Source organism: Aptenodytes patagonicus, chromosome 3 (assembly GCF_965638725.1).
Source record: "Aptenodytes patagonicus chromosome 3, bAptPat1.pri.cur, whole genome shotgun sequence".
NCBI classification, from domain to species: domain Eukaryota; kingdom Metazoa; phylum Chordata; class Aves; order Sphenisciformes; family Spheniscidae; genus Aptenodytes; species Aptenodytes patagonicus.
In genome coordinates this window covers 93,800,487-93,827,082 of record NC_134951.1, presented here as the reverse complement: position 1 = coordinate 93,827,082, position 26,596 = coordinate 93,800,487, and the positions used below count along the sequence as shown (strand labels likewise).

The window sequence follows — 26,596 nt, the reverse complement described above, 5'->3', positions numbered from 1 at the left end:
TTTACCACCCTAGATGGTATCAGTAACTGATTTTTTTTTTTTAACCTACTGTATTTTCTAACGTATTAATACAATGACAGCAATACATTACTTAACACTAGATGGGACAACAGTCCAAACAGTACATATTAGACAATATTCTTTTTCTGGAAGGATTTTTCATATCAAAATTAAGTACAGAGCAAAAATAAACGGTAACAAGTAGTAATGTACAGTCAAGGTCAATGTAGAGCTAGAGATCAAGAAACGTCAGCCATAAAAAGCCTCAAGAAATTGAGGACAAAATTTCTTCAGAGTTTTCACATCAATTACAACTTGAGATGAGAAAAGCTCCAAATTAACATGAAAAAGGTTAATCTCTTTAAAAAAAAAAAAAAGCATTGTTTACAAAATCTGAATTTAACATAACTTTACTTATGTTGCCCTGAGAAAGGATTCACTAAATCTAGTTTAACTGACCACAGCCTTGTGTATAACACGGAATAGCATCAAATAGTACTCAAATCAAATGCTGAGTACTCAAAAAATTGAGTACTATTTGATTAAGCAAAAGAACAGAGATTCTAATAAATAAACTACTCTTAAAAATACTGAAATACTAAATCTTTGTATAAAATAAAATACTTATAACTTATGCAGAAACCCTGGAAGCCTTCTCCACCTCAAAGGACATTTACTTCAGAAGTCTTCTCTTGTTCTACTTTGCTTGCTCACACACTTTTTTGTGGATGTGAGGTGTTATATTTTAAATAATGGTGGAAGATGCTAAGGAATAGCAACGGTCCTTTTACCATGACCTTCTTCAGACTCTCATTTAGGCATCTTTGCAGTCTCCACAAACTACCATCAAGTACTGGTCCACAAACTCAAGGACCCACTTACTAAAGGCTTTAACAGATTATTGTTGCTAAATCATGAGTACATGAACCTCTCAGATGTTCATTTAGTACTAACAGCTACCATACAGCTTTTGAACTGTAGTGGTTTATTTTAAAGACAGCATTACGTAAATCCTAAATGGAACTACTAGCTAACCAAGTAACACTCAGTGTGAAGGTGACTTTCAATCCCACCATTCTAGGGAAGAGAAAACTTGTTTATTTGAAAAAGCTTGTCTAACTTGTTTAATCAAGCACCACTTCCCAGCAACAAGAAAAGCTTCATGATCAATGAGTAAGTACCGCGTTGAACCCCTTCAGACAAAAGATAAGAAACTGGTCTTAAAAAAGGGGTAGAACTAAAAGAAAATAATAGGTTAGCTAAGCCCCTCCAAAAACATACAGGTTACAGGAGCCCTATGAAGTACTGTAAAAGATCTTAAAAAAACAAACAAACAAAACCAAAACCCTATGAGGTTTTGTTTGTTCTTCCCTCTCCCATTCTTAAGGAGCAGTTCTGCACCTCTCCACCAATTTCTACTAAGAAAGCAGGACTTCGTCGGAGCCAGATCAACCAAGAAGAAAAAACAGAGCAAGCACAAGAACACATTCAAGCCATGATCTGTAACAGTCAGTGGTCTTTTAGCTTTGTGACCAAGATTACCGATGAAGGAAGGAACCACAGAGACTGAAAGGCACATGAGAACAGATGCTTCTTTCTCAGTGCAAGGAGAAGAAAGCAGTTAACGTTTTAACCAAGAGCTGCAGAAAGGTACCAGTAGCTGCAGAAAGGCACAGTCTGATAACTACGTAACTGGGAGGCTATTAGAGTTTTTCTCCAGATGAAAACGTATGTCAAAAGACCTCTACCATGCCTGTAACCTGGAGGGAAATACAAACGTTGCATGCCATAAAGTCAAAGGTTGAGGGGAATTCACGTGCTGCCTGGGAAGAGCGGAAGAACAACAGGTAGGAGGAGAGGCACTACTGGCCTCCATCCCGATGGAGGCCATCCTCTACTCACCTGCAGAACGGCTGAGGCTGCTCCTCCTGCAAGGAGACCATCTGGGGCATCAGCAGCAGTGGGAGAAGTCCCACTGTGCAACCAGGAAAGTGGGAAAGGGAGACCACCTACAAACAACATGGAACAAAAAGTAAAATTAAATTTAAGGAAGCTGAGATAGAATTTAGGATCCAGTGAGCTTGACCTAAGAAAATATGTTTGAAACTTCAAGGGAAATCAAATTATATATCCCAAGCTTGGAAACTGTCTAGTGTGTTTTTAATAAAATAGAAGATTTCATCCTAAAGAAATTCCTGGAAACATTCCAACTATAAACAGCTATATGAGGAATTAAGTTTAAATATGAACCAATCTCACGAACAACAGATACAAATTAACTAGAAGAAACTATGAGAAAGCCGCATCCAATACATTAAATCAGTATTTTACGAACTAACATTTCCACACCCACGTCAATCTACAGCAAAGCAATGATATTTATGTAATTACTTAATGCCTTCTAGGACAAAACAAAATAAAAACACACATGCTGCATCTGAAAAAAGTCAGGACTTGGGGGAAAAGCAAGTGACATTTGTTTCTGTAAATATCTTTCCCCAATTTCCAAAATCCTATTATGCCAGAGGAAAAATTATAGAGGGTTACACTGCACCACAAAGTGATATCCATTATGGAATACCGTCACGATGTGGGCCTTGAGATCTATCAACATAAAGAAAAAGACACGTGAAATCACCAGGCTAAGCTCTATAACAAGGAATGTAGGAGTTTGTTTATACCATTTGGTTTAAACACAAAAAATTACAAACTACTAATCTTTTTTTCTCTGCGCTACGGTATAAACTTTCAATAGATCTATTGTCAATAACTACTGTTAATTAAACAAGTATACAAAGAGAATATTTTCTTCCATGTAAAAGACAGCTGGAGAGCAACATCTTAATTAAATTCTAAATTCTGCATTGAAAAATATTAGATAAAAACATCTTAATCACCTTTGACAAATCAATCTCACCCTAAATGTTTAAAGTAATTAATCATGTTGAAGACTGATGAGATATTTGTTTAAAGGCTACAGTCATAAAACCAATCAGGTTTCATATTTATAGAGCTATCTAGAATTAACACAAAGGCATTTTTTGCATGAATAGTTTCCTGCAATTTCAGAATCCCTGGAATGCAAATTCAGTTATGAAACCAATTAATCTTTTAAATTACTTCATTATCTCTCAAATCCAACAAACAGGCAATTGTAAAATACAAGAGAAATAGGAGGCAGAATGAAGGTATTTGTAACCGTACAACTTCTAACCTCCTCCAGAACAACTGCCCTTTGGAAGTGGCAGTTATGTCTGTAAGGCAGGAACCCTCGTACGCCTGCAAGCAGTCGGGCTGCTCTGGATGGAGTGTTTCTCAAGTGCCTGCATATACTCTATTTGAGATTTGCACATATTTTCATCAGAAAAGGTGAACATGAAACAGGCTGTCAATAGCAAGAAGCATCTTGGATTCAGCTTTGATTTCAAAAGGCTCATTTCAACCTTTCTGGAGCAGAAAGTTCATCTGTTTCTCCTATTTTGAGGCAGACTGAGTAATTTTTACTTTATATATAAGAATACATATTCTTTGTGAACAGAAGTTAGGTCTTTTTCTTCACTGCAATTTATCAGGTTTATTTTCATTTAGCACTTAACCCTGTTCAGATACATTTTTTCCCCCCCATTTACTTGATTTTGCTGATTTCCTCTTATTTTGTCTACTCAGTGCATTAATCCCTTTTCATCTGGAAAGGTTTACCCCATCTATCACGGTTCCCAGTGTTATATGTTTCTGCTGCACGTTCTCAAGAGACCAATGCAGTACTCTACACACTTGCCTATTACAGAATCACGGCCTTTTCTTCTGGCCTGGATAGTCCACATAAGTTGCTTTCTTTTGCAAATGGAAACAGTTCACTTTTTGGAAATCATCTATGCCAAGATAATTGCAACCAAGAGTTTTTGGTTTTTTTTTTTTTTTTTTTTAAAGCAGCATTAGCCTATTCCATTCCAAAAAAAAGAAAAAAAAGTCTTAAAATAGCCTATTGATACTGCTTGCTACCCAGTCACTAGTTCTGCAAGCCCATTCAACGCGGCCCCTCAACTCCTGATTTCAAGCATATTTCAGATGTGTCCGTAGTTTTCTTTGAAACACAGCCACAAATGTCATGGATATTTCCCAAAGTTTTAAAACAAAAAATACATTGTGTTGAAAGACTATGGGGGGGGGGGAACAAACCCCAAAACTACAAAATAAGATAGCATTGAAAGTCTCTGGTTTGCTCACAATTTCTAATGATGAAGTGTAATTAATACTATTTACCATTTCCCTTTGAAATCATATTTTGGTTGCTTTTAACTGGCAAACCAAGCCCTTTAACCTGGAATTCTTTGTATTTCATCCCCAGGCTTTACTATTAAGGAGAAAACACATCCCATTTCAAGCAATGTCAACTTGGATTTCTTCCAAGGAAATAAAAGAAGAGAAGCCATACTGGCATTTCTTGCCAGGGCTGAAAGTAAGCTGATTTTTTTGTATTCAAGTTTCCCAAGCCTATGTAATCTGCTAGCACCTCTACCTGAGAGGTTTTAAACTTGTTGCCAATTCCAGTCAGATAAGGACAGAGTTTGAAATCTAGGAAAAAAAGCTCCTAAAAGGTAAGGGGTAAGGAGGAGTAAAGCCAGCATCTGATTATTGCTAACTAGTGACCCGACAGACAGAAAAGTAGAAAAGGTGGGTTTTTTGTTGTTGGGTTTTTTGTGTGTTTTTTGGTTTTTTGTTTTTTTTTTAATTCAATACTGTTTTGCCTTTTAAAAATAGTTGGCAGACAATCATCATATGTTTAGCAGTTAATTACATACTGTACATCTTTCTTTGCCTAGTGTAGGTGCCATGAAAGATGCAGAAAGAGTCAGGAAAACATAAAACAACACACAAGCTTGTGTAACAATGACCAGGAGCTTTGTACCACCTAGACGCATTCAACTTGAAGCATCCAGCTGAAGTATCTAAACTATGAACCTAATTTCCTCATGCTGACATAATGCTATGGACAGGCCTGGATACATGCAAAGGCAATTCAGACCTTTGGTGGCCTGGATCATCTTCCCCAGCTTCCCTTCCCTTATTAACTGCAATGCAATGACTCCATACTTTTGGCACGTTAAAAAAGGGTAGAATGTATCAGAATCACACCTACCAGAAAATCTTCAACCTTTCCAAAGAACAGGAGTACCATTGTATTTTACTATGTATAGTAGTACTCTATTATAGTATAGAATGGGAAGAAGTTAAAATATTGTTCCACATTTGAGAAAAATGAGGAGGACAAATATAATACTGATAACAAACACACAGTTTTCAGGTCTTTTCTTAGGAAGGAGACATGGGAAACTAGAGTAAGATGCAAGGACACAATACTCTAGAAAGGGAAGGTTTAATCTGTTGCTCATTTTTTAATATTGTGAGTAATTTTTATACTAAACCTATGTTTATACGCTAATAACCATGCCAAGGCTGAGAGTATGCTGCAGTGCTGCTAGACACCGTACAAAGACTTTGCTATGAGAAAGACTGTTTTAAGTAGGCTAGAAGTAGGGAGAAGGGATATAGTCATATTTATTATTTATGAACTTTGTTAGTGCCATAATTTGTACAGAAGAATACGGGAGAAAGTAAAAGCTGCAGAGAAGGTAAAAGTAGAGACATTGGTGGAGGGGTTGGGAGAGGTTAGCCTGAACAGACAGTGGGAAGGGGGGTGAGAAGAGCTGGAGCCATTCAACCAGCAGAGGGAAGAAACTCTCCATACTGGAAGCACCCAGCATTGTCAGATGGTTTAAACAGCTCCTGCTGCTGTTCGAAGGGGCAGCTTTAAGCTCTTTATAGCTCTTCTACAAAGCTGCTTTTTGAAGGCCTTTTACTTCAGGGATAGAAGCTCGAGCGCCCTCGTTAACTCAAGCGGCAGCTTTGTCAATCTCCAAATATTTTAACACAGACAAGTGGCAGATGATTACTTATCCATATGCTCTAAAGTTACACTGTGAACAGCACATGAAAAAAAGTGAGCACGGCTTGATTTGCACACCTTCCTCAAATGAGGCTTTAGGGAGGACAGTTAGGAAATGATTGTGTCTAGGAAACATCTCGCACATTAAAACATTATTTTAATCCTGCTGAAGCTCTCCTGTTAGAGCAAGCTAGCGTGACGTGAAAAAAATTTTTAAAAATAAAAATACTGTACTTTTGGCAAGATTTCCTTAGCTTTTAAATTAGCTCCATGAATTAAAGAATTAAGCACTTCATGGGGCAATGGAGATCAGTCTAAAAAGCTTTACAGTATCTTTCATCTTTTTGAATTTAAAGCGGCTATCATCATAGTAACAGAAAGTTAAGGTTTAGTCTACTGTGCAAGTCAGGATTTTCACACTGTCAAAATGTTAAACTCTATAGCACTTTCAGTGAACGGGAAAACACACCAAAAGATTGCTGAGGCAAAGTAGGACATTGATGGAAAGCAGCGGGGAGAGAGGTACAAAACCCTAGAAGCAGAATAACAAAAAAAGCTCTTGCCCTTACTCCATATTTATTTGCAACATAATTACTTGGGAAGATTAATTTTGGATGCCAACATTTGTTGGGACTTTTTCCTCCCCAAGAATGTAAATACACGCAGAGAAAGTTTTCATCTGTATTTTCAAACATTTTGTTTGAAAGACTGGATTTCTTCAGACAACACATCATGGTTATTTCTCTTACAGTTCCGAAACAAGCCAAGTCTCAATTGGACTCTGAAATTAAAACCTGGACTTTGAAATTAAAACCTGGCCAGTATGAAGGGAGAGTATATGCTAATGAACGTTGTATACGAGGTGAGAGACACTACCAAGAGCCATTTTATTCCAAACTAGAATGGTAGTAATGGGGTGGGGGAAGGGGGGGGGGGAAAAAATCAAGCCACACTCTGAGGATTAGTAATTAGATCTTCCTCCTCCAAGGTTTGAGGGCAGAAGATTGCAATAACCTTTCAAAAAGATATGAAAATTATTTTGGAAAATTGACATTTTCCTGCAATAGTGTGGTATTGTAACAGCGCTATTAAGCTATCATTTAATGCAGAATGTATCGTTAGTATTTTTACATAATAAAACACTTGCAATTTGATGACACTAAGATGGGAGCACACTAAGAAAATAGAAGATTAAATTCAAACATTTGGTTCATGACTATTGATTTCTGAATTGGATGGTATTTCTATTAGTCCACAATTCTTTAAAAGAAGCAAAACCCTTGAGGTTTTATTTTAAAAGTAGTACTGACAGCAATGATTAGTCTTTATGTTCAAAGGAGAGAACAGCATGATCCAGGCAGTGCCTTCCTGTCTTACATGCCATTATGAGCACACCCTGGAAAATTTCCCCTGCAGTAAACACTGCATCTTTTTCAGCCAAGCAACAGATATTACACATTGTCTTCCTTGAAGACGGACCTATACAGAAGTTCACAGTTGTGAAAGAGGGCATAAAAACCCTTGCAAGCAGACTTTTTTTTTTTTTAAAGAAAGAAAATTAACTTTTTCTTCCATAAAACAAAGTCAACAGTTTTGTGTCTAAGGCAGGGGTGTGCATTGCTAAAATATTACCATACAAGCAAAAGTTTTGTTTGGAGCACACAACTTGCTTACAAAGGTTGACAAGTGGTACTATTCTGTTTAAATCAGGAGACAGAAATACACAAGCTCCAATTTCAAACCTTAACAATTCAAGCCCCAGAATTTTACTTTAGTATTCCATACATATAATAAAGATATTTTCAATTTGGTGAAAAGCTTCAAATAAAAAAATCACATGACAAACTATGACACAGTTAAGTACTATTCTAAAAGGCCCATTTATGATTTTATTTTAAAAAAATTTTATGAAATTGCACCGTCCTAGTTCACAGAATCACAGAGTGGTTGATGCAGGACAGGGCATCTGGAGGTCATCTGGTGCAACCTCCCTGCTCAAGCAATGCCGTTCTGAGCAGGCTGCCCAGGACCATGTCCAGATGGCTTTCAAGTATGTCTAAAGATGGAAACTCCACCATGTCTTTGGGCAACCTGTTCCAGCACTCAGTCACCCTCACACACAGTGAAAAAGTGTTTCCTGATGTTCAGAGGGAACCTCCTGTGTGCCCATTGCTTCTTGTCCTGTCACTGGGCACCACTGGAAAGTACTTGGCTCAGTTGTCTTTACATCCTCCCTTCAGGTATTCATATGCATTGATGAGATCCTCCCTGAGCCCAACTCTCTCAGCCTTTCCTCAAAGGAGAGATGCTCCAGTCATTAATCATCTCTGTGCCCTTCGTTGGACTCTTTCCAGTATGCCCATGTCTGCCTTGTACTGGGGAGCCCAGACCTGGACACAGCACTCCAGGTGTGGCCTCATCAGTGCTGAGTAAAGGGGACAGATCACCTCCCTCCACCTGCTGGCAACACTCGTCCTAATGCAGCCCAGGATATCATCAGCCTTCTTTGCCACAAGGTCATATTGATGGCTCATGGTCAGCTCAGTGTCCACCAGGACAGCCAGGGCCCTTTCTGCCAAGCTGCTTTCCAGCTGGGTAGCCCCCAGCATATACTGGTGGTGCATGTAGTTTTTCCTTTTCAAATGCAGGACTTGGCACTCCTCCTCGTTGAACTTCACGAGGTTCCTGCCAGCCCATTTCGCCAGCCTGTTGAGGTCCTTCTGGATGGCAGCGTGACCCTCTGGTGTATCAGCCACTCCACTCAGTGATGATACAGTTCTGTATCATCAGCAAATTTGCTGAGGGTACGCTCTGCCCAATCATCCAGATCATTAATGAAGATGTTGAACAGGATTGGACCCAGTATTGAACCCTGGGGTACACCACTAGATACTGGCCTCCAACTAGGCTTTGCACCACTGATCACCACCCTCTGGACCCGGCCTTTTAGCCAGTTTTCACCTCACTGTCTGCTCATCCAGCCCATACTTCATCAGCTTCTCTATGAGGATCTTATTGGAGGCAGTGCCAAAAGTCTTACTGAAGTCAAGGTAGACAATTGTCCACTGCTCTCCCCTCATCTAGCAAGCCAGTCATTTCATCATGGAAGGCTATCAGGTTGGTCAAGCATGACTTCACCTTGGTGAATCCACGCTGACTAGCCCAGACGACTTTCTCGTCTCTCCTAATGTAGCCCATGTACATTACTCCCTTGCTTTACACTCCATTCAAATAAACTTTATAATATTTCATACATATGACCCCCTGAACTATTTTAATACCAAGAGGAATAATCAGTATTATTATATAAACTGCCCTGTGTAATACACACAAAAAAAATCATAGCAGTTATTGTCTCCAATTAAGCTCAAGAACCTTTTTAGAAAGATACCCAGATTTTTACTTTGAAACTGCAAGTGGAAGAAAAAAAAAAATTAAAATCTACAGCTTAACCAGCCTTAATGAGATCTTTTAAGCTTTAGCTCACAGGTTCTAGATCTGTTACATTTTAATCTTCCAAATCCATATGCCCACCCCATTTAAAGGGATCTTTTCTCCTGTTACAGAATTGTAAGAAAAATAACCAGTAAGACTTCTCTTTATACACTAAACACACTGAACTTGCTTTACAAGGTAGAATGAACTTTTCAAAAAAAAAAGTTCCAAGCACATATAGAAATCTTAAGAACACAAGCTAGTTATCATTGGTAAGGTTCTTGAACCGATTTGCAAAAAAAAAAAAAAAAAACACACAAACAAAACAGGAGAGCTCTGAAACAGTATTATTTGATCTTATTTTCCCCGAAATGTATTCACAGTACTGAAGAGAGCTATGCATATAGAGCAAGTCAAAAAAAGGAGAGTAAAACAAGTAGAGTGCACATCTAACAACAATACCTTAGGCAAGGTTTAGTTACCGTGCCCTGAAAAAGCAACCTATGCTTTAGACTGACCTATATTTGCTCACTGCTTAATAATCAAGTGGTGAATATTCAAGCAGCATAATTATCATCCAGATATGTTAACCCTGTCCCACTGTAACCACAATCTAAAGAAAAACAGAGAAAGTAAAGATGACAGTTGCACAGCAAGGCTGAAGGACAAATGGACACTCTCCCTTCCAAAACGAAGTGTGGCTGCCACCCTCAGATTACTAGACTGTCCCACAGTGTCATTATCCCTAGACCCTTACTAAGCTCCTGCTAAGATACCAAATACAAATCTTGACAATACTACATTTCCAATGCTAGCCTCCATGCTAGACAACTTTGCACTGATTCTTTGTAGTGACACATTTGTTGGTATCCATCACTTAACTTTCTCTATAAGTTGAACAGAAAAATATTTCTGTTTTGAATTTGTATAACCCCTAATGCAATTGGAGCCACTCAGCCAGGCACACATTATGGTAATGTCATTAAAAAAACCCATCAAAAACAAAAAAACAAACCAAACCAAAACCCAGTCTGTCTATATTACTAGCCACATTGATCAATTTAACTGCTACACTTGATTACTACAACTCACAACAAAGAATAAATACCCATTTTTAATACATACTGTGGATAAAACAAAGTGAAAGAACTATTCATGAGCATATGACTGCAGTACAAGATTATGCTGATGATACAATATTAAAATTGTTACCTTCTGAAATTCAAGATTCCTGTCTAGTCGTATCAGCTAAATTTCAATAAAAACGAAGCTGTCAACTCAAACCAGCTGGTAAGTACGCATTTTGATACAGTACGATAGATGACAGGGCAAGGCCAGAATGGCCGACTATGCCCAACTGAAAGAATGGAAGTCCTCAGCGCAGGAGACACTGGTGGGGGGGGTTCATCTCGTGTTTAACAGCCACAGGTAAAATTCAAGCTTTGGCTGAAGATGATGATTCCTTGTGAATGGAAAATTTCCTCCAAAAATACAACATTGGGAGTGGACTATTATTACAAAGCCTTAGAGAAAAATCACAATGCAAAAAGATGTTTTATTTTAAATACTTGATTTTTAGATTTACGTCTTGGCCTTACTAGTTGTACCATCCTGCGTTAGCTCTGCCTCTCTCCTGCCTCTGGAACTGTACCAGCACTGGGAACAGCAGCTGGCAATGGTCTCAAGTCAGACTTCCTATGGTTCACCACAAAGCAACTACCCTGTGGTGAACCGTAAGTTGGCGTGCTGTGGGGCTACCACAGTAATCCAGGGCAGACCGACGGTCGCTGGGGAGTTCTCCTGCCAGTTTCCCATACAGACACATCAGAGAGAAAGCAGAGATAACACATGACGGATTAACCTGTCAAGTGCTCATTAAAACAGCTATGCTCTTCCAGTATCCAAGCCAGGTATTTCAGAGCCTGCATGGGTATCCCCATAGCAGCGTACTGTACTCCGGGGCACACTTTTAGCACTCGGTGTTGAGTATGTTATTCTTCGGTTAGGTAAACACTGAGTATGGTGGAATAGCCATGAGGAAGGTTGCCTGTTTACTTTGTCTAGCCTGTTGAACTCTTTCAGGTGAGATCTGATGAAAGAAGGGAAAAGCGCCCCTTTCCCTGGAGACAGTTAACCATACCCAGCCAGGGTAAGCTGCTGCAGTCCTGGGAGGAGACAGCAGGCAGGCAGAGACACAGCAAGCTACGATCTCAATGCACAGGAGATCCCTGAGTATGCAGAAAACAAGTGAACAGACAAGCCACAGATGTGAGAAACACAACAGGATCTTCCCAGGGTCTAGGTGGGGATTTGGAAAAGTTTGCTGTGACTCAGGAAGCCTGTGAAAACTGCCTGGTTGGAAAGCAAAACTCTGCAAAGACAGAATAGGTAGTTTTGATTTTAAATCGCTAATCTTAACATTTCACCAAGCAGATGTGAGTTCCTATGGTACACAGGTTGACTTAAGTTAGTATTTTGTGCTCTTACATAACCTATTTTTAAAGGGAAAACTTAGGTGTTTTGGGAGACACTGTAAGCATGGAGCAGGACAGTTCTACCTCAAGGCATCCAAACCAGCAAAGCCATCATGACAAGTACAAAAAAGATCTTTGCTTCTCTTTCTAAAACATTAAGATTATTCTGAGGACAAATTTTGATGTTATATACAAGCAATTTTTTACCCAACACACTTGTTTCTATTATGTATTCCAAAACCAATTAGCCTGAATGCCCATTTTCATCTTAGAGTAAGGTCTGAATTTCAATTTAAAGTTTCTTTTGGAAAGAATAAGAAAGAGTGCTATGGTTTAAGGTGTGTACTGCATTTGAGTATTTTTACTGGTTATTGCATACGGATCATCTTGCTATTAATCTTTTCAATTAAGTCTCACTGGCTAAAATTATATTTGTCAATTTAAACTGGAGGTCAGATTGGATGGTATCTTCTGGCTTAAACTACTAGGATTTGGTGTTTGAAAAATACTGTAACCCAAAAGTACGCTGGATTCTACATACTAAAATTAGTTAGGAGATCAGAAGTAATTAATAAGCCTATTGGAGCTACTAGTCCAAATTTAAGAGCTTTCAGAATTCCCTTATAAACACTGTAATCCCCTTATTTTAGAAAAAAATCCAGGAAACAGATGCCTGTATTTCATTAGTTTCTACTATTTCAGAGTCAAACCTGTTATAGGTAGTACTACACTCCTCACATTTGTACTGTAGCACAAGTTGAAAGCTGGCATGATTAGCAACTTAATGGAAGAATACTTCAAATTAGTCCTAAGCATTTTCTCCATTGCTTCTTGGCTTGTCTTCCCAAGAACATTCCACTTTGCTGCTGAAAATATTTCTTCTTTCATTCCTGAATATTCTTCTAAGAAATTCAGAAACTTAAATCGGAGTATGATTTTAAGATGATAAAATATCAATTAAACTCTCAAGAGTTCCTGTTAAGAAACCACAGAAGTAAGAATCTATAATTAATGAACAAAGTTGCATGAAAAACTGAATTTTAAGGACACAGTAAAAATAAAGTGCTAAATTTCCTTGAATGATGCAGTTCCCAGGATGTTCTTTCACTGTAAGTCACTGCTAGATCTGACTATGTTACAGGCTGAGTCAGAAAGTTGAGGCATAAACTGTTCCTTTTCATCCTAAAAATATGACTGATACCTATGCTTAAGCATGCCTGCTTTAAGAAATAGAGTTCTGAAACTGCAGAAATCTGCACATGCTCCTCTGTGCACAGAAATCACTAAAGAGAGACTGATTATAAAAAGTAGGAGATAAATGAAGTTTCCACAATTATGAGTTACCAGACCTAAAATTTCCATTTATGAAGTCTCAACACTAATAGATGCAAGGTATATATATTTGAAGTAGGAAAAACTAGTGAAAGAAGATGAAAAAGATGATGAATCTCTGCAGAGCTTCAGGGAAGATCTCTTATTCCTGCTCCAGTATGCAACGGCTATTTAAACAGATCATCAAATGACTTAATTACAGTATGTCCTTGCAGCTGTATCCCAACAGACTTTCAATCATCACATTGTTCATTAAATTATCAGGTTTGGGGTTTTTTTTTCTCCCCAGTAATTTAAAATTTCTTCCTCTCTTTTGCCTCCCCCTAAAATATAAACAGTATGGACAGAAAACTTCAGAGGAGAGCTTGTTACGTATTTCTAGTTTCTCTGGATACATATAATATACTTTGCTTCTTGCAGTTATTCAGTTCATAATGATGTGGAAACTTTAATACATACGCTGTTTATTACCACTTCCAGAACATTGACTGACAATACCAAAACCTACTCTATCAATATGATGCAGTACCCTAATATACAGGTACTCTTATATTCAATATTACAGCATTTAGTATTGCCCTTCATTATACTTACGCTGCTTTCCAATGTGTGTCAGTATTTCAGCTTCAGGTGCATCTGAAATACTGCTTTATTACATTAACACTTGCTTAAAGCAGACTTATTAATTCCTCAATATTCCTCAAGAACAAAGTGAATAATTGACGACGTTATGAAAACACCAAGACTAGAGAAAACAAACTCGATGTTCTGCCACCTGTTCTTTCCTATCTTGCTTAATATTATACAATTCATGAACCACCTATACAACCCCCATCACCTACTTAATACAGTAAGTATGAAAAATGTGACATTGCAGTAAATTATAGCCAACAAAAACAGTAAGGAGGCTATAGATCACCGAGTCAATGCAAAAATCAAAGGGCAGAATAGCTACAAAGCACAAAATCCTTTCCTCAAGTGTACACACAAGGTGGGAAATCTCCACGGGAGAAGCCTCACAAAGATGCTTCTGATCCGGACCTTCTGTGAGGAACTGACTGTGGGAAGTGCTGCTCTGCTCTGCAGCAGTTATTGGTCACAGACCCGGGCGCAAGGTCACTCTCTTGCTTGCCTTCATCATGTACAGCACATGTTCTGTACAAAACATTGATATTAAAACTTTCTGAATGTTTGAATTTACTAGGAAAGCATGAAAAGAGACTTAAAGTTATTAAAGTTGTCATTTTCTTTTGTAGATTTTCACAACTGTACTGGAATAAAACTGATTTTTTCCTCAGTGCAAAAAAAACAACCCAAATTAGGACTGCTATTAGCAAGTAACTCCCAAATTGTCATCATCTTGACTTTTTTTTTTTTTTTTTTTTTTTTTTTAAGTTTTACAAATAAACTTTATCAAATGCTGGTTTTCTAAAGCTTTTCTCTGTACTTCAACCGTGAATTTTTTTTTTCCATACAACTTCATCAAGGAAGAGAACTTACCATCTTAGGAACAAGGACAGACAACAATGATGCTTTTCACAATTTTTAATGCTGATTTTTGGAAAAGCCTCTTTCCTGCTTCTTATGTACCTGAAATACAGTTAACTCCACTGCTGCAAACTATTTCTCAAAATTTGTTGTCCTTGTAAAAAGGGTCAAGCTTTTCTGCAGAGTTATATTCGGTATACAGTAGCCCGAATCTGTGAACAGCTAAAATAAACCCAACCTTTCCCAGACACTCCCTGAATGAGGAATTCCTGACTGTGTGCAAATATAAAATAAAGTGTAAGTGGAATTGGACTACTCAGGAGAAATATAGATACGCTGCTCAGACACATAGAGATGAAATTACGAAAGCCAAAGTTGGGCTGGATTGGAAACTGGTAGTGGGGGGGTAAAAGCCACAAGGACTTCTGCAGGCTACATTGGCAGCAAAAAGAAGATTAAGGAAAGCGAGGGCAGCTGCCCAATGGATGGAGGACCGGGCAATAAAAACATACAGGGAAGGCTAATTTACTCTGTGTCTCTTTTGCCTCAGTCCTTCCTGATAAGGTCTACTGTCAGCCCTCCCAGGTCTCTGCCACTGCACATTCATGTGGATGAAGGACTACCTCAGGGTTGAGAAAGATAAAGTTGGAGACAACGAAGAGCAAAATGGACATACAGAATTCCTCAGTCCGCAAGAAGAATATGGAGCAAGTCACTGTGGAAGCCACCTCTAGGTACATGAAGAAAGTGACTGGGAACAGCCACCATTGATTGAATTATGCGTAATCACTCCCTACAACAAAATGACTGGTTTGGTGGATGAGAGGAGAGCAGTGGATGTCATTTACCTTGACTTTAACAAGGCTTTCAACACGGGTCCCCCATAACATCTTTGTAACCAAACAAGCAAGAAACAGACTGGACACATGGACTGCAAGGTCCTGCTAGACTACCAGGCTTAAAGCACAGTGGTCACAGACCTGACATCCAGCAGGTGACCCGTTACTTGCAGTGCTCCTCAGACACCTTTACAGTGACTGATACAGCTTAGTATCTTCCTGAAGCTGGATGATGGGACAGAACACACTTTCAGCAAGTCTGCAGATGACACCAAATTGGGAGAAGTGGCTGATAAATGGGAGGTCATTCAGAGGGATCCTTACAGGCTGGAGAAAGAGGCTGACGTGTTCAGTGAACACAAAAGTGCTGCTGCTGGGATGAAGTAACCCCATGCAGCAGTACGGGCTGGGGCTGGGCTGGTCAGAAAGCAGCTTTGCACAAGACAGCCTAGGGGCCCTGTTGGACAACAGCTTGCATATGAGTCAGCAGGGTGGCCTTGTGGCAACACAGGCTACCAGACACTAGGCTGCACAAGTAAGAGTTTACCCAGCAGGTTGAAGAAAATTATTATTTCTATCTGTGACTTAGGATACTGCACTGGACGTACAGTTTGGGGATCCTCAGTACAAGGTACTGACGCATTGCAGCAAGTCCTAAAGAGCCACCAAGATGAACTGGCTCTGAAGCACACAACGTACAGGGAGAAGCAAACAGAAACGGTATTGTTCAGCCTCAAGGAGGAGGCTGAAGTAGATCTAACTGCTGACTTCAACTGCCTGACAGGCAGCTACAAAGAAGGCAGCATCCAACTCTTCCGAGAGGTGCCCAGCAGGAGGGTGAGCGCAGTGGGGTCAAACTGCTGCAAGGGATGTTCCAGTTAGACACAAGGAAAACATTCTTCATAGGAAGGGTGGTCAAACACTGGATCCGGCTGCCTGGAAAGCAACCTGCAACCATTACACTTGAAAATGTATTACTTCAGTTACTTTTACTTACTTCTTAACTCCAAACAATCCTCTTGGTTAGGTGCCAGATTTTTCTTGAACAAATGTTCTTTTAGCCCAATGTACTAGTCACAGTAGGCATTTCTGGTTTATTATGAAGCTGGCTGCATGCTTCATTACAGAAAATTTCAGGTTTGTTTGTTTTTTTTTTTAATTCACATTGTAGTGCTACTTCTCATTGCATGTCACTCACCAACTGTTTTACAGTACCTTTTCTGAAAATGTGTTCATCTTTGATTCCAGAAGTTTTTCTTAATTGACCAGTTGTCATCTTCTCCCTCACTCTAAATATAATATACATTTAGAACAACTTCTGGTCTTGGAGGATTTTTTTCTCTTTAAGGTCAATGCATAATTTATAACCACCACCATTAGCTATATCACCTAAAAGCTATCAATTATTAGTCAGATGGCTATGTTTTATCCCGTGCACCCAATGGAGTATCAGTAACTATGGTATTCCCACATCACATCATACACTATTGCATAGTTAATGCCTTTTGATCATCTCCATATGGGAGATTTCACACATAAGTAGAAGTTATTCATCATATCCATACAGTTCCTTTGAGAAGGAAAATCAGCTGTTGCCAGAGTGCGGAAATACAGCTTTTCTGAAACACGTGGGAACAAGTGGAATGGGAAAGAAAAGCTGCACAGAAACCTGCAAGAATATTACCACTACAATTTTCTGACCAACTCAGAGAGGGGTAGGAAGAGGGAAGAAAGTGATTAAGCAGACTTTTGGTGTTTTCTAAGAAGGGTAAAAAAACCCCCCAAAACCAACAACAACAAAAAAAACAAGACAGAGGACCTGTCTGTCTTGCATTGATTCTGTTTGTTTCTTTTTCCAGCTGACTATCGCGCCCTTTGCTCCCAATTAGAAGTGGTAAGATGGCATGGGTGCTAACTAGATGTATCAAAGCAGAGAGCAATGCTGTTTCTAGCTAGAACTACTACTGGGCATCCTTCCAGTAGTATTAGTGCAAGAGATGAACTGCTCATGAAAGGGACGCTGTGTGTAACTTGCGGCAAACTAAGGGCTCAAGGCATATATGCCAGCCTTTCGCACACCCTTTATTTGACATGTACAGCCAAAATGTTTCTCCTTCCAAGCACCTGGAAGCGTATACAAGTTAAACGCTTATGACTTTTAATAGCTCCAAGATGATGCCAATAGTTTCTCAGTACTAATTTACTATTTTCTTTTCAGCTCCTGTAACCTCGCTAAAATGGAACTGTCCACTAAAATCAGCTGTGGGATAACTCCATTTCTCTGTAGAGTCTGGCAAGCCTGGCCCTTTAGCCTCACCTCTTTATCAAGCTCCACAGAGCTACATAGTGTTTTTCAGATGAAGAAATTGGAGCAGAAAGAATATTTGTTTTTCAAAGGGCCCAGGAGGAAGCCTGCCACACTTACAGAAAACTTGATATTCTGGCTTTTTATGTTTGCTGAGCTACCAGACTACACTCCAAATATCCAGAGTTGAAGTTAAAAAAAGTCTGGTTTTAAGACATTAAGATGGTTTCAAGGCATTAAGGGTAGAAATCCATGACAACACGATAATGTTGCCAAAATTAACTCTAGCTTGCAAAAGCCGATAACAATAAAACAAGAGAAGTATTAGATTACGAAGCATCAACTATTTTTTTTTTTAAACATAAAATACTATGAAGGCAATGTTTCCATGTAATTGAAAGTCAAGGAAAAGTTTGACATTCGCAAGGATTACAAGATTAGTTTATATTTGTGCATATAAAGAAACTATTAACAAAGTAAGTATCTATCATCCTCCAATGCTTCCGATTCTTGCTAAAGTACTGTTGAAAGATGCAAGGGACAGCAATTTTGTTTCATAACAAACCTTTCTTCTATCCTGTAGAAAGGAGCCATTTATCCCTGTATACCCCAGGTCCTCAGGTAAATGCATGTGATAACGCATTTGTAATCCATCTGTACCCCTGCTTTGTTTACTGTGTCTTTTTTTGTCATCATGCAAATTTCAGCAAATAATGTAAAAATTTACCTCCCTAAGCAAATTTCTTTGTCAGCATAGACTACCTTACCAACTCTGTTCAAGGCTTTCTGGAGGCTTCCATTCTGATTACACAAATTTACCCCAACTCATTGCTTATTCAGAAGGATGGCAAACACCATTTGATGAATGAGCGTTCTGCAACCTACTTTTGTGATTACACTTGTAAAACTATTGCAAAGTTTACTTGTAAAACACAGTAACTTTCACAGATTTTTTTTTCCTATGTACTATCATTACCTTCTAATACCTTACAAAGGTGATTAGGGAGCCAAGGGCAATCTTAGTGTAGAAGGATAGCCAGGATGACTCCTGAAACCTTTCCGGTTATTGTGCTAGAGCCAGCACTAAAAATTATCAGTCATGTACTTTCCATTGAAAATCAACGCTGAAAAAAAGAGCTGTAATGTTGATGCTATGGGTAAAACTAATCATTTTCATCACACAGCACTGAGATGTCACCTGTTCTGCAAGGCTATACAAAGGGCAACACATACTGAATTTAAGTGGCACCGCTCATTTTTCTCACGTACAGATGGACAAGATAGGTAGCTGTCACTATTTCACACTTCTCTTCCCCTGGCTACAAACAAATGTGCTAAGGACTTTACTGATACCAATACGCGAACACCAACGTCTCATTCCTCCTCAAGCCTATCATACCATCACCCAGAAATCTTAAAGATTTTAAGAGAGTATGGGAATGAAACACATCATCCCAAACACATATCAGAGGCAATTCAATTAGTGAACATATGTTTGCCTGCAACATCAAAATACTATACAGCCAAACAGCAGACATAACTTTGAAATGCCTTTATTCCTTTTACAGGGAAGCCATGCTCTTCTATCTGATTTTGTCAGATAATTTTTGCTGAGGGTGAACTTTCTATTCTTAATATTCTTCCTAACACTGTATTTGAGCTCTTTTAATCCAGAAACATGCTGGAGATTGAAAATCCCACTACTCTGAAGCCTCTCAGATTCAGAGTGCTCTTCGCAGCCCCATTACTTGGAACAACTATTCTTAGCTACTCTGACCCCCTGGAGAGTTTAAGATGTGTCCCTAAGTAAAATAGAAAGTTTCCTGGGAAGCCTCAGGAACAGACACATTTTTATTTAGAATCAATCATTTTTCCAGAACAATCACCATATACCCTTGAGGATTTTTATGGGAGGGGAGGAAGTGTTACTTACCAGTAGTCCTGTTTATTGCAGTCTTCCTCTTCCTCCAGCCTACAACAGAGTCCTTACGCTAAGCATTATGGCTCCCACCTACCAGGAAGCAAAAGAATTGTCAATCAAGGTCATTAGGGAAGTACCAGCCTGTGCACTTCCATTTCAGTTACATTTCCATAGCATGGAGACCTAAACTGCATGTGAGAATCTAGAAAAACTTCATCACCAAACTGTAACGAAGAAGAAAAAAGGAAAGTAGTTGCTTGAGGCATCAGGAGGCTGGAGAGAAGCAATGACTTGTTGATGATTTCTCTCCTTCTCCCCTGCCACACATTTCTTAAATAGGAGCCTCTGCTAAGGAAATCAGAAAGAAAAGAAAGGCTGCTATGAACAGTTACCAGAGGCCAAATGCACGCTCAAGGCACGCATCCAAATCTTTGCAGTCTAAACACTAGAACAGCTGAAACTTAATGGGGCGTAGCAAATTACACAGGAATAGGACTTCGTTGCTATTACGGACACTGACTGTTTCTGCTACGATAAGATGATGTGCTACTAGACCAAAAAACTTCAACTATCTGCAGTATTTAGCTATATTGGCTAGTGTCCTTTGAAGACAACAGATACAAAAGGACTCATGTTTCTCTATTAATGCAACTTCCAGAGGAAAGACTGTACAAAGGATCGATGCATATAATCCATCTTAAACTATTCTGTACCTGTGTATCAGTAAATTATTTAATTGCATTATATGCACATAACTTTTTTTCCAAAGGTTGTAGACAAGCATGTTTACTTACCTATTCCTTTTGTTGGAATTTATTAAAGTATCTGCTAAATTGATCTAATCTTTGTATAAGGGGAAAAAAAAATACTATTCTCAGAAGTATTTGAAGAGGAGGAATGTAAAATGTATTGACTAGCACAAAACAGTGTTTTTAGGAACTGTGTGAGCTGCTGTAAGACAATTTACCTGTCTAAAATGAGGACACTTGTGAAAGTTGTCATAAGATTTCATGTCTCTAACATGCTTTTTCCAAGTATTACAACTGCTTTATCAAAAAAAAGTGGTTTTTATTTTGAGGTAAAAGTGACAGGCATCTCAGCTGCCAAACTTATTGGCATTATCACATTTGAAACTCAATCTCTGTGGAACTCAAAGATATAAAAAGCTTAGCTACAGACAAGAGGTTGATGTGATAATACATAAGGTGATGAGAGAAAACAAGAATGAGATCATCGTTCTATTTGAGGTTCACCTTTCCCTGGTGCTAACTTTCTTGTAAAGAGTGTTTCTCTACATAAAGTTTTTGGAATTGCCTCTTTTAGGAGCTGAGAACTGAAAACAACCCACTGATCCCACAAATGATATAAAGTTTTCAAGGACAGTCACATATTACTATCATTTATAGAAACTATTCTATGAAGCCAGAAAGCTCAAAAAAATTAGCTTTTTCTGTTTTAGCTCTGTACAGCATGTTACATGTAGTTGTAAGCAACCAGCAACTATAGCTGTTTAAGAAAGAGGGGTGAAATGAGAAACATTAGTAAATGAGAAAAATCATCATTATTCGACAAAATAAATCAAACCACAGAAAACATCTTGTGTGCCAAATAAAGAATCCAGAGATAAAGACAGCATGTCAGTGAAGCAGTATCTGTATGAATTATTGACTTGAGACACCCAGCAAGCTCACTACACTTAAGATGAGCATGGCCCAGACAACACCCCACTAAGGTGAGAATTTTGAAGGAATGGAGTCTCTTCTTTACAGATTGCCAAGGATGATTCCTGGAGGGTATTCTCACAGAGGTTACTCAAAATGTTACAATTTAATTTCTCTGCAAAAATGGAGTCAGATGTCTGCATCTGGGCACCTGTATTTTTCAGACAGTGCTTAAAAAACCCCCAAAATGATGGTAACACAGTTACCAACAAAATACAAGCAGGAGAAAAAAAAAAAATCATGGCAAAGGAACATTAGAAAGTGTATTAAATGGGGAAGGAAACAAGCATTTAGCTTATGTAAGACCAGAATAAAAACAGGAGCAGTACCTGTTTTTCCTGCCATTCAAAACACCCAACACCCCTAAGAAAATGGAGAACCTTTGCACGTGGAATTAGCCAGGACAACTGAACAGGAGTTGAAGGTTCCCAGTTTGAAGCCAGAAGTTGAATACCTCCAAAACTTCAAGGTTGAATAAAACATTTCTCATTAAGCAGGAAGCCCAGCAGCTTAAAAAAAAATGCCCTCAGGGCACTAAAGATTTAACCCGCACTATGTGTTCAAAAATCTTGACCCAGTAGGTACTATATGAGAATCACTGGAAAAGCACACAAGAAAACCCTGCAGGCAAACACCTAACCAGTGCCTGTAACAGTTGCTTTAAACACTACTCCACTCTCCCCCACCCCCATCCCAGCCAATATACAATTATTTACAGTAACTGAATAAGCGTTTCTTCACACAGATGTGTTGACCCAGGAAGACAAGCTTGTAAGTGGGAAATACTGCTGTTCTTCACCCTGACAGATTGCACCTTGCCACTACTCAGTATCTATCTTATCAAATGCTCTCTGAACACATTTGTAAACCATCAGGCTGCCAAAAGCCCTTCAACAGGTATTTAACGCTACAATGACTTTCCAGGATGGCGATATCACTTGCTTCTGTTTGATGTCATGTTTCTGTCAAAATCGAAAGAAAAGAGAGCCCTTAAATTCCCAATCCACAGCTGACCTTTCTGCCTCAGAGAATTAATACTCTTCACGTTGCTCAGTCGTATCTTCTGTACTTTCCCTGTCACTGATTCACCTCATCATCCAGAAAGACAATTTTCCTTAAGAGTGACACTTTTCCATTCACAATAACAGGCATTCTTCTCAACTGCTCTTGAGCAGCACAAGCATCTTGCTGTCTTCTCACAACTGTCTTATTCTTACCTAGTACCACAGCTACAGTTAGGATTTTCCTCAGTAACTGCCTTCTTCACCTTCTCCCTTTTCTTCTTCTCAAAACTGCACATAACTTACACATCTTTTCTCAGTTATCTTCTTCCGTCATGTTATTAACACTTCTTCTGTTACTTCCATTCCTAGACCTTTCTGTGCACCACGCCAGCTACCATCACACCTCAACCTTTCCTCTTTGATTCTCACCCAGGCCTTAAGCTGTCAACTTTATAATCTATTTAGTTTCTCTCTTCTGTTTTCATATCTAAAAAGTCCAATTCTTGGCCACACCACTGCCTGTTTCTTTCTTTAATCAAAGTTCCCATTAACTGGCATCACTGCATTTCTTACTTGCCCGTTTCAGTTTTCAGCCCCTTTGCACAATGTTAACAAAAAGCATACACACACATTGACAGTGCTCTAGTATCACTCCACATCTTGAAGGAAGGCATTTCTGTACAGATGTTTTCAGACAGAAGCAGCACAGAAAAGTGAACTTTTGTGAAGCAGTATTTGTCTCTCAATATTCAAACAGAAGGTCTTAAGTTTTCTGTTCTTTGAATTTTGCTTTCTTGTAGCTACATTCTGGTTTAAAGTTAACTTGGAGTGAAAGAAGCCCCTTAGAGCCTTAACCTCCAAAATACTACCGTGAGACAGCATCTCACTCACTTCAGTCCTTACTGGAATGAACACCAGTTTCCATCCATGTTTAATAAAAAAACCCCTATTGTCTGAGAAAGCCTGTTTGCTTCATAACTACATCAGTAATTATAACATAGAGGAGTTTTACCAGGAATGACACCACCAGAAAAGCCTGAACTGAGTAAAACACTATCGAGAATGTTCAATAGCTCTGCAGCAGAGGGGACAACTAGCATTTCAGAAAGCATTTTTGCTTTTGTTAATGCAAGCAAAGTCTGTAAGATAAGCAAGCAGTGATTTGCTTAAAATACAGTGACTCAAGCCATCAAGAATCATGTTTGAAAACGCTGAAAGGAAATAATGATTCCAGCTTCTACTGATAGAAAGTCCACTACATGCAGCTCTCCAAAAAAAGGAAAAAAAAAAAGCGCACAAAAGTTCCGTGTCTCACTGGGATACAATCATTAGGGGACTAAACAAAACTTCCACAAAACTTTCCAGTCAACAAGCGGCTGTGTGGTGCTCAGTTGCTGGCTGAGGTTAAACCATATCAGAAATGAACATCTAACACCTGAAGTTACTCAGAATTAAGCATCTGAAGACTTTTGGAGTCAACAGAAGTAACATGAAAAACCGTATTAGGATCTTCGGGGGCAGGGGAGGATGAATTCAGAGGCAAACAAAACACAAAGCATTTGAAAATGCCTGTGTAAATTTTTCTAGGAAATTACCACAAGGACAATGTCTCTAAAAGAAGTTTCAAAAACCTATTTTACTATTGAAAGGGCTCTCTTGGGCTTATGAAAAAAGAAGAAAAATATTTTTTAATTTAGAGCAACAGTATTAGTTATTGCAGTACTGTATAGAACAAACACAACAGAGTGGAAACCAAGGACGGATAATACAGGTCAAATTTTAAATTTTCAATACTTCCAGTGAGGCCAAGGACACAAATATGCTATCTAAACCTTATTAATATTACCTTGTCTTAACAAGCTAGCACTTATCTAAGCTGTGACAAGAAATGACAAGGTGCTTACTCTGTCCCAAATGCAAATTCCAACTAATCTTATGAATTTTAATTTGCATTTGCAGTAAGCTAAGCATGTGGACAAGAGCAGTTACAATTTATTCAGCTGACACTCACCTCGCTACTATTAGATCACATATCCCCACATCTTGGAAAGACAAAGTAGATCTGATTACAGAAGGATTCAAAATGGTTTGAGTGTAACAAATACTCAACATTGTTAGCAAATAATCAGCAAGATTTAAGTGCAGATCTAAGACACTTTCATACACGCTTCCATGGATACTTCATGAAACAATTCCCTCCTCCGCTAGAAAAGCTATGCTTTAAGATCATATGTGGTTAAGTAGAGCTGCTGATGAGAAATATTCTTACTGTGAAAGGAACAGAAGAATATGCTGTGAGGAAGAAAGCCAGCCAAGAAAGGAAAGTAATTTCTTGGATTATCATCTGAAAGAAATGGACAATTGTAGATCCAAGACAAGAGAAGGGAAGAATTAAAGACAGGATGATTAACTTAGCACCATTCAACTTGAAAAGCAAACATACATTTTCATCTAGACACTGTAGTCCTATTACAGGACTGCTAAAATTAAAAGATCATAGACAATTTTTTTTTTTTCCAGTTCATTTAGTACACTTACCAGCATTTGCTGTATAGAGAATTTCATTGATGGGTCAGTTGTACTTCCTCTCTAAAGTGCTTTGAGGGGAGCTCAAGTGCATCCTCTTCCTCAATCTTTGAAGTGTTTACCTGTACCACCAGCTTTGAAAGTAAAAGGCAACAGGCAGGCAATGCAGAGACAGGAATGAGGCTGAGTACAATATTATGTTACGCCAAAAATATTTTACTGTTGCTCTTCAACTCTTACAGGGACACAAAGTCTTTTTTTTTTTTTTTAAACTGAGACTTTAGATACTATTTAAAATTGACATTTTGGAATTAAGTTAGCAATATATCAGTTCACAAGAATATAAGAACAGATAATCTGAAGTCATATACATTATATACACATATACATAAAACAGAGGATTCTTAATGAATAAAGTTATTGGCGTGCTTTAACAAAAAGCAAATGGAAAACTCCCAAAATTAAATAAAACAGAATCACTATTGGATACTAAGAACTAACAGGAGCACATTATAATAGGAATGTTGACAAGTGTGGAATTATGAAAAATAATTAATTATGTCTGTATAAACACATCAGAGTAAGAAGTATTCAAACAGTGGTGGAAATACTACAGGTGAAGACTAAGACTAGCAAAGATTTGTCCACAATTTGGGGGGGTGGGGTGGAGGTGGGAAGGAAGAAGTATTTAGTGGACAAAAAGTGAGATTTATTCAACATTTACATCAACTATTTTATATTCCAAAAGTGACTATAAAAAGATAATGCTACTCTACAGTCTGTCACAATTATTAATAAAGTTATTTCCAAAAAATTAAACCTGCAGGATGAAGTGTTTCACACACATATTAAAAAGAACAGGCAAGGAGCTGATTTTCACTGCTTCTGTTTATGTTACTCATCTTCATGTTTAAAGGACAAGCGTGCTGCAAAAGCATGAGAATGAGGTTGTTTCTGAGCTGATGACTGCAACTATGGAAATTTCCACCATACTTAAGCGTTAGGAAGCTCTCTGAGCACTTGGCTTTCGTTCTATATATTATAGGTCTGCTAACCTAGCAAAAGTAACCTGCTACTTATATAACCTAGAACTTAAAGAAAATAAGGAAAATAGATTTAATTTAAAAAAAAGTCAAACTGGCAGACAGTCAGGCTGCACAATACTAGAGGATCTGAATATGACTATGCAAGAGCAAAATACTGGGAATTAGTCAGTTTAGTCTCCATCTCTTCTCTATAAGGAAGAGATAGAAAGAAAAAGGTAGTGGTTGTTGCTTCTCCTACCTTCTCCAACTGTTGATTTTTGGGTTTTGAGGGAGTTGGGGTTTTTTTGTTGTTTATTTAAAGTTAAATATAGTTTTAAAATTTTCATGAATAAACTCTTCACATAGGTTTAAGAATTTTTTTTCTTGACCATGGAAGTGTAGAAAAAAAAGTATTATAAACGGTGGTAAAACTAATCCTGTACTTCCACATGCAACTAGCAAGGAGCAATTTTGGCATAATATTGAAGTGGGAACATTTCATAGTTTCTGGGGAAATACAGCACAGAATAAAGCAGATGCCTTGACTAGAGGGGAAAGGATTTTATTGTGGAAAACAGT

General features: G+C 38.4%; 1 protein-coding gene and 1 long non-coding RNA gene across 3 annotated transcripts in view; both read right to left on the bottom strand.

Moving 5' to 3' along the window:
* Positions 1 to 26,596, bottom strand: part of CRIM1 (cysteine rich transmembrane BMP regulator 1) — a 201,098-nt gene that overhangs the window by 139,603 nt on the left and 34,899 nt on the right. The window lies entirely within an intron of this gene.
* LOC143158379 (uncharacterized) lies at positions 1,925 to 25,270 on the bottom strand. The gene is made up of 3 exons (XR_012994979.1): positions 25,005 to 25,270; positions 19,754 to 19,831; positions 1,925 to 2,009 (listed from the first exon to the last, which is right to left on the bottom strand). It is a non-coding gene; the product is annotated as an uncharacterized LOC143158379 (long non-coding RNA).